This window comes from Puma concolor, chromosome E2 (assembly GCF_028749965.1).
Source record: "Puma concolor isolate L17-30 chromosome E2, mPumCon1.1.hap2, whole genome shotgun sequence".
Classification (NCBI taxonomy): Eukaryota; Metazoa; Chordata; class Mammalia; order Carnivora; family Felidae; genus Puma; species Puma concolor.
In genome coordinates, this window is record NC_141681.1 from 28,352,830 (window position 1) to 28,361,931 (window position 9,102).

A 9,102-nucleotide genomic window follows, 5' to 3' on the forward strand; every position below is an offset into this window, starting at 1 on the left:
CTTGATTACCGCCCGTGATTACCACCCTACCGCCCTTACAGCCTCTGTTTTTTTTTTTTTAATCTTTTAAATTTTCACATGAGATCTTTCAAACATACAGAAAAATAAAATAAATCTTGGGACCCACAATCTAGATTTAATGGGAGTTGATACTTTGCTATCTTTTGGTTTGTATTTTGGTTCATTTCTCTCTCTTTCTTCATGAAGAAGTAAAATATTTGCAATACAACCAAAGCTACCTTACCCCTACGCCCATCCATCTCCCCTCCCTTGCTTTCCAAGTGTAACCACAAACCGCCACACTGAAGCTGCTGGGGGGCCCTCCCAAGGATGTCAGTATCCTTTTATAGCTTTATAAGTAAAGATGGTATTGTTTTGTGTGCCTTACATAAGTAACCTTTCGCAACTTGCTCATTTCACTCAAGTTCATGTTTGTAAACTTCTTTTCCATTTTGATCCACATGGATCTAGCACATTCGCTTTCACTGTTGTGTGTAGCAAATTTTATTTTGGATGGATCTATTATTTATGTATCCACTCCCCTGGCAATGGACATTTAGGTTGTTTCCAGATGATCACTAATACTAAGAGTTCTGTAATGAATGGACATCCTTGTCTGGGTCTTCCGGTTCCCTTCATCTTTTTGCTTTTTTTTTATTTTTTTTTTTTTCCCCAAACTTGGTTCTCCTCTGAGGAACCTGCTTCCCCTGCAGGCTTCTTAGCAGTGGCTGTTCTCACCATGGGGCCAAGGCTGGGGTAAGCATCCTCCTTGCTCTCCAAATCTACTTCCAAGCTAGCCATTCTTCTTCTCTCCTCCTTGAAGCCCCTAGATTCTTTGAAATGGATGTTGCCAGACTTTACCGCCCCTTACCATTTCTGGTCGCAGCCCTCTCCGCCCCCACTTGCTGACAGTTGTAGCTCCCGGATCGTAGTCATTCTCTCCAGTGTGATTCTGTCCCAATACTGGTGATTTCGACAACCACCTTCTCGGCTCCATGATCTCCTCTACTCCGATGAACTTATCTTCCACCCACCTCAGCCCCTCACTCCCAAGGTCATACCCTTGACCACATCAGTACCCATAACTGCACTGGGCGTGGTCTCGATTTCAGACACTTCTCACCAACCACCACCATCTATCAGTCCAGTTTACTGACTTTGAGTATCCAGTTCCAACAATCCTTCAACCCCTCCCAGACCAATCCTGTCCCCTTTCCTTGTCTCTTGCTCCCTGCTCAGGTCCTTACTTCTCTCCTTACTGAGTTCAACTTCCACAGTCTTTCATTGCAAACATCGTTTGCCTATGCCCTCAGCCCTCTTGCCCAAATAACTTCAACTCCCAATCTCCTTGCTGCCTCCTGGCACAACTACGACTGGAGTGAAACCCAGCGCTCCATTCAGTGCACCTGCACCAGTGCAGATGGACATGGCTGGAGAGAAGTACGAAGTCATTCCAACTGTCCATTCAAGATCACCAGTCTGCCATGGTCCTTTGGTGCTGCCCAATAGTCCTACCACATTTCCCTGGCTCCTTCACCCTCCCTCTGCCCCCGAATCATTTCATTCTCTCTTCCCTCCACTCAGACCTTCAACCCTTCCTCCTTGGTCTTCACTCTCAGCTGATGACCCTGATTCTGATTTCCCCAAGAAAAGTTATCAGAAGTTATCGGCCGCGGCATCCGCCCACAGACATGCATCTCCCTTGCTTGACTAATCCCCTCTCCTACTCAAGGACATTACTGTCCATTTTCCCATTTCTTCCCGGCAGCATCAGTTTCCCCTCTCTTCTGGAGCATCTCATAGACATGTACCATACTGTTATTTCTCCTGTCTTAAGAAAACAGTATCTTGACCCAACGTCGCGTTCAGACACTGCAATTTACAGCAAACCTCAGAAGCAGAGTCTACACCTGCTACCTCCAGTTCCCCTCCTCCAATCTCTGCATCCCAATTCTGATTCTGAAGATCCCCTGGGAATTCTCTGTGATGGCAGATTCATGAAAGGAAGACCCACCCCAGGGAGAAGGATGGGGGATGAAACATTGGCGCCATTGTATTTCTAAGGTACAGAGAGAGGTTTAAGAAAATATTTTTAGTTAATGTGAGATGGAGAAATTGTTAAACACACGAAGGATATACGTTCTGTTGTAGCTTAAAAAAAAAAAAGACCATTGGAAGCAGGTAAGCTAACGTGCTAGAAAATGTAACACCAGATGCTGTAACAAATAAGACTCCAACTAAATAAGGGCTCAATCGTGATAGATGTTTATTTCCCACCACATAGGGTCCAAAATGGGTGTTCCCGATCGGTGGGCAGCTTTTCTGCAAGTGGTGATTCAAGGGCCCAGGGCCCTTCCATCTGTGGCTCTGCTCTTGTTAGCAAGTCACTGCGTTCATCCACATGAAGCCAAGGATGGGCAGATGGAATAGAACGTGAAGCAGGAGAGCTTTTCCGGTCCAGGCCTGAGGGCTGGCACATCGGCTCTGTTCACATCCCACTGACCAGAATTTAGACCCGGTCAGGTGGCCACACCTGACCGCAAGGGAGGCTGGGAAACAAAATCTGGCTGAGTGCCCAAGAAGAAAAGGAAACAGGTTTGAGGATGAGCCAACCAGTCTTTGCAAATAATGAGCTATCAAAGTCCCGCAAGGAGCAGTGGCCGGGCAAGGAGAAGGTGATTTATCCTCCAGCACTTTATTCTGAGCCGAGCACTGGCTCTGGCCTGGAATCAGAGAGCAAACCCCCTTGTAAAACCGCAATTGCTTTCTTCCTCTTAGAAAAGCCAGCAGTCCTGCCCATTCTGTCTATCCCTTCTGCCATTTTGATATGTTTTGGGGCATCCGGTTTGGGCTTTCAGTATTCCATAAAACAAGAGACACCTTAAAACTTGTAGAACGTGTCTACTGTGCCTACACCCTAAAGTTTCAGAGATCCCGACTCTGACTCAGCTCTGCCACCGCCTGGCAGTGAGAGCTTGGCTGAAAAAGCCTCATGCCCCTTGGGCTCAGGTTCAAGTCCTATGGAATGGGGATTAGTAATGCTCGCGCTGCCAGATTGTTTCAAGACCAAAGACTTACTTGTTCATTCTCTGCTCCCTATGATCCTCACCATAGCCCTTTGGGGTTGAAATGGGTGGCCATTGCCCATTTCACAGACGGGGAAAGGCTGAGCTGGAGAGGCGACATGCCTGGCCCAGGGAAATCCCAGTTTGCGATCCCCAAACCAGTGGTGGCAGCTGGTGGGCTGCCTGGGCGGCTCAGTCGGTTAAGCGTCCGACTTCAACTCAGGTCATGATCTCACAGGCTGTGGGTTCGAGCCCCGCTTCGGGCTCTGTGCTGACAGCTCAGAACCTGGAGCCTGCTTTGGATTCTGTGTCTCCCTTTCCCTCTGTTCCTCTGCCTCTCTCTCTCTCTCTCTCTCTCTCTCTCTCTCTCTCTCTTTCTCAAAAACAAAAGGTTTAAAAATAAATTTTTTTTTAAAGAGGTGGTGGCTGGAACGAAAAGAGGAGATGATACCTTCCAGGGAACAAAGTAGAAGAGGGTGAGGAATGATGTGGAAGGAGGAGAGGAGAAAATCCATGGAAGTACATCCCCAAATTCAAGGTTCTTTCCATAGTGGCTCTTAACCTTCATTTGCATGTCACTTGTTTGCCCTGATGCCCAGTGATCTGGGTACAGAGGGAGGACAACAGAGACGTAGGAGGAGCTAAGGGCACCTGGAATCCCCAGGAGCCTTCGGGCAGGAGGACGACGGAGAAGAACATCTCTTGAGGAAAGGATCCTCCAGGACCACCCACGAAGAAAAGGGACACTCTCCTTGCATTTCTTCTATTCTGAGCTCCAGGGCGTGGCTGCTCCCGGGATGCTGTCTCTGTTACATGGGCCTGGACCCCTTATCTGGAAAGAGAGAATGATCAAAAAAAGAAATGTGACAAAATGTTAACAGTGACTCAGGGTGCTGGGAAGCCACGACTTCATCATACTATTTTTGTGGGATTGCCATGAATTTGAAATCACTTCAAAACAAAAGGTAACAGATAAATTAGAAGACTATTAGCACCTAGAAGCCCCCTCATGACCTCTTCCAACCTCTAGTCTCTCAAGGGAAGAGACTCCGTTCATTTTTCTGATTCTTATATGGTATTTCATTATAAGAATTTATATACAGGCTGGGACTTCTGCAATGACCGAGGAACTCTGAAAACACTCCCTACCAAACAACAATGATAAAACCTGGGCAAAATGGTTGGGGCACCCGGGTGACTCAGTTGGTTAAGTGTCCGACTTCAACTCAGGTCATGAGCTTGCAGTTTGTGGGTTTAAGCCCCACGTCCGGGCTCTGTGCTGACAGCTCAGAGCCTGGAGCCTGCTTCGGATTCCGTGTCTCCCTCTCTCTCTGCCCCTCCCCCATTTGCCCTCTGTCTCTCTCAAAAATAAACATTAAAAAAAATTGTTTGTTTTTTTTTTAAAGAACCATTTGCAAACTGGAAGCTGATCCAAACCATCTGCAGTAGGCAGATTAATGACCTCCCGGAGATGCCACATCCTAATCCCTGGACCCGGTGAGGATGCTGTTCCACGCAAGGGGGAATTAAGGTCACAGATGAGAATAAGGGTGTTAATCAGACAGCCAGACAATAAAGAGATTATCCTGCGTTAACTGGATGGACCCAGGGTAATCACAAGGGTTCCTTAACTGTGCAAGAGGGAGGCAGTGTGAGACAGATTTGACTGGTCATGGCTGGCTTTGAAGATGGAAGGGGGACTCTAGCCAAGGAATTCGGGAAGCCTCTAGGAGCTGGAAGAGGCAAGCAAACATCCTCCTCTAGAGCCTCCAGAAGGAATCCAGCCCTCCAGCACCTTGATTTTAGCCCAGTGAGACCCATTTTGGATTTCTGACCCATAGCACCGGAAGACAATCAATTTGTATTATTTTCAGCCCTAAGTTGGTGATTATTTCTTACACCAGCAATAGAAAACTAATACAACACTCAAGAAATTGAGAGAGGTGCTTGGGTGGCGCCATCGGTTAAGCGTCTAATTCCTGATCTCGGCTCAGTCGGGATCTCGCGGTTCCTGGGATTGAGCCCTGTGTCGGGCTCTGTGCTGACAGCACAGAGCCTGCTGGGGAGTCTCTCTCTCTCTCCCTTTCTCTCTGCCCTCCCCCTCTCAAAATAAATAAACTAAAAAAAAAAAAAATTGAGAAATGTTTACTCAAGAAAATCTCTTGAACCATGAGTCTATAGCGTTCAGTCTGAGTCTGCAGCCCTGTCTCTCCTCCCCTCAGCCCGATGGTGTAGAAGGTCTATCAAAGCGGTGGGAAAGGGGTGCCATTATTTGGAGCAAATGCAGAAAATTCCATGCCCTGAGACATTGTCAAAAACAATAGTGATCTCAGTCAAACCATGGGGGAGGCAGATATCACAGCTAGTCTGAGGTCTCGTTACTGGTTGGGTAAAGCCGTAGACCCACAGACTAGCCACAAATGTAACAAGAAAGCCTGGGCAATGGCGCAGCCAAAGTGGCCGACCTTATTTTAAAAGGTACAAAAGAGGGGCGTGCCGACTCTTGATCTCGGCTCAGGTCATGGTCTCACAGCTTGTGGGATCGAGCTGCACTGTTGGCATGGAGCCTGCTTGGGATTCTGTCTCTCTGCCCCTCCCCTGATCCCGGGGGCTCTCTAGAGAAGAAAGAAAGGAAGGAGGGAGGGAGGAAGGAGGAAAGAAAGAAAGAAAGAAAGAAAGAAAGAAAGAAAGAAAGAAAGAAAGGAGGGAGGGAGGAAGAAAGAAAGAAAAGAAAGAAAGAAAGAGAAAGAAAGAAAGAAGGGAGGGAGGAAGGAGGAAAGAAAGAAAGAAAGAAAGAAAGAAAGAAAGAAAGAAAGAAGAAAGAAAGAAACTTTAGGAAAAAAAGGTACAAAAGAATAAACAGTGAAGGGTGCCTGGGTGGCTCTGTCAGTTAAGTGTCCAACTTCGCTCAGGTCATGATCTCGTAGTTCATGAATTTGAGCCTTGCATCAGGCTCTTTTCTGTCTCTGCCTCTCCCCCGCTGGTTCTCTCTCTCTCTCTTTCAAAACAAACTTAAGGGGCGCCTGGGTGGCGCAGTCGGTTAAGCGTCCGACTTCAGCCAGGTCACGATCTCGCGGCCCGTGGGTTCGAGCCCCGCGTCAGGCTCTGGGCTGATGGCTCAGAGCCTGGAGCCTGTTTCCAATTCTGTGTCTCCCTCTCTCTTTGCACCTCCCCCGTTCATGCTCTGTCTCTCTCTGTCCCAAAAATAAATAAACGTTGAAAAAAAAATTTAAAAAAAAAAAAAAAAAAAAAAAAAAACAAACAAACTTAAAAAAAAAAATAAACAGTGAACAATTCTCCTCCATCCCTGACCCGTTTCCTTCCCCAGAAGCAACTGCTATGACTAATTCCTCATGCAGCCCCGAGGGAATTTTCTGCGTACGTAAGCAGATATATATAGGTAATTTCTCCTGCCCTTCCTAATGCTGCAGTCTTCTCTGCACACTGCTCTGTTCCTTTTAGCCCCCCATTTTACAATAGATTTCAGTGGCCTGGAAGAGTGCACGGTTTTGGGTTTTGGGTTTTGGGTTTTTTTTCAAAGAATTTACTTTTAAGTAATCTCTACACCCAACGTGGGCTTGAACTCACAACCCCAAGATCAAGAGTCACGTGCTCCACCGATTAAGCCAGCCAGACTCCCCAAGAGTACATGGTTTACAAGTACTACAGGAATACCTGTAGATCAGGTCATTTGACACAAGGGGAAACTGAGGCCCAGAGAGGTCTAGAACCCAGTCTTATCTCACATTCTGAAGCTCATTCCTCAAGTTAGAGGGTGAAATCGGCAGGAAAAAACTGTCCCTGCTCAGACATATTATTTAAAACAAATCATTCATCAAATGAGATAAAACAGACCAAGATTTATTTGTTTGTTTTAGGAGACCGTGGCGTCTCAGAAGGGGGAGAGGAAATCAGAGCTTCTCAAGTACAAAATGGAAAAGAGAAACCCCCTGCTTTCCCTAGGGGGTCATCTGAGAGCCAGTGCCTGCACCCCTCATGGATTGCTAATCTTCCGGCCCAAACTGGGGCCAAATCTGCTGAGCCTGTTTCAGCTATGTCGCAATAGCTGTGTGGCGTTGAGCAAGTCACCTTCCCTCTCTGGGCCTCCAGGCCAATCTTCTCCAAGGAGCTCCTCTCTATGCCTCAACAGCCAGAGTGTGTTTCTCCCTCTTCTGGGCTCCCACACACATGCTTTACAACCACCCTCCCTCTGCCCCACTTTCCCCCTTGCTCTCAAACCATCTTTAATTAATTTGAGTACTCACAGTGTTCTGGGTCTATGCCAAGCATTCTTCATGTGACAAAGTCTCAGAACAATACTGAGGAGAAGGGAGAATCTGGACACATTTTACAGATAAACAAACTGAGGTTTCAAGAGATCAAAAAACTTCCCTTGTGTCACACAGCTAGTTAGTGTTGGGGACAGAAATCATACCTGGCCAGCTCTGCCGACTTCGGGTCCCTAAGGTGACCTATCGCTCCCTTGGGCCTTGATATTAAGGTGTAAGCTTAGGCTACTTCACATCAACCCCCGAAGAGGCTGAGCCCAGAGAGGGAAAGCAGATTGTCCAAAAACACACAGCCACTGGGGCAGAGCCGAAAGTGAACCATTTCCTTAGGCCTTTTGGGTATTTGTCCTGTGCTGGATGTTGGGGACACGGAGGTAAATAGAACGCCTGCTGGTTGCCTCCAAGGTGCTCACAGATCTCATCTATGCCACCGTCGAAGCCAGGTACCAAGCAATAAGTACAGTTCAGGCACCGTGTGCCTTACATGTGTATTCTTCACAGCGACCCATGAGGAAAGGCGCTCTTGTCCCACTTGACAGATGGGGAGACTGAGGCTCGGAGGGGTGAAGGAAGGGCAGCCCTGGAGCTGGAGCTCTGGCCTGATCCCAACCTACTGTCCTGACCACCCCGCCGCCCTGCTGCCCTGGCTTGGGAACGCGCAGCACTGTGAATGAATGGGGGCGGGGGCCGCATATAACACTTCATAACAATTATGATTTTCAGTGGGGTGTTGTCACTGGCCGACCCTCCTCCCCGGGCCTGGGCAAGAGGAGTAGAGTTTGGACGGAGGGCTCAGGATCATTCCTGGCCCTTCGCCATCCCAGGGAGAGCAGCCAAACCCCTTCCTCAGACAGGAAGGTGACTCAGATGTTCCTTCAGGACATTCCCAGTCCAGCTTGAAATCCCAGCACATCAGGCTGGCCCAACCAGCAGCAACCAGTCTTTCCCCAGGGAGTGGTCTGTGGAGGGTAAGTCCCTAGGTGATTTCCGTGGCAGGGAGAGATGGGGCTTTCAGCCTCTGAGGAACAATTAGGGAAAACTTTCACTCCTGGGAATGGCCGAGTTGGGGAAACTGAGGTGAGGGAAGAGCAGTGATTTATCCAGAGTCCCACAGAAAGTCAGAGGCTGAGGCAACCCTCATCTGGAGCACCGAACAGCTCTGGCATAAGTCTGCTGTGTGCTTGAGGCTGGCGACACCATGCTGGACGAGGCCCAGGGCCTGCTTGGAAACGTTCGCGGCTCGATGTAGAGTGACGTCCTCAGTGGGCAAAGACAGCATGGCGTGTCCATGCCAAGGTGGAAAGAAGGGCCAGCCTGGTGGCCCAGAGAAGGATGCCATGGAACTCTGCCTGGTGCGGGGAGGGGCGCATAGAGGGGAAGCGCTCGTATCCACCTGGAAGGATGCATTTTGTAAGGTGGAGAAGGGAGGAAGGGCATTCCAGTAGGAGGGAACAGCATGACATAAAGCTCAGAGGTGGGATCTCGCCCAAGGACTGCAGGAGGCAGCGGAGCGGAACGTGTGCGACAAGAGCCCGCATTTTGGAATCACACTACTTAGGCTTGAATCCTGGCTCTACCGCTTACAGCTGTGGACCTCGGCAAGCAACCTAACCCTTTGGCACCTGTTTCCTTCTCTGCAAAATGGGGAAAACAAGAGTACCCAGCTCAGAGGACTTTTGTGAAGATGAAATAAATGCATCCACAGGAGAAGGGAGTGGGGCAGAGTTAACAATGGCTACTATTCACAT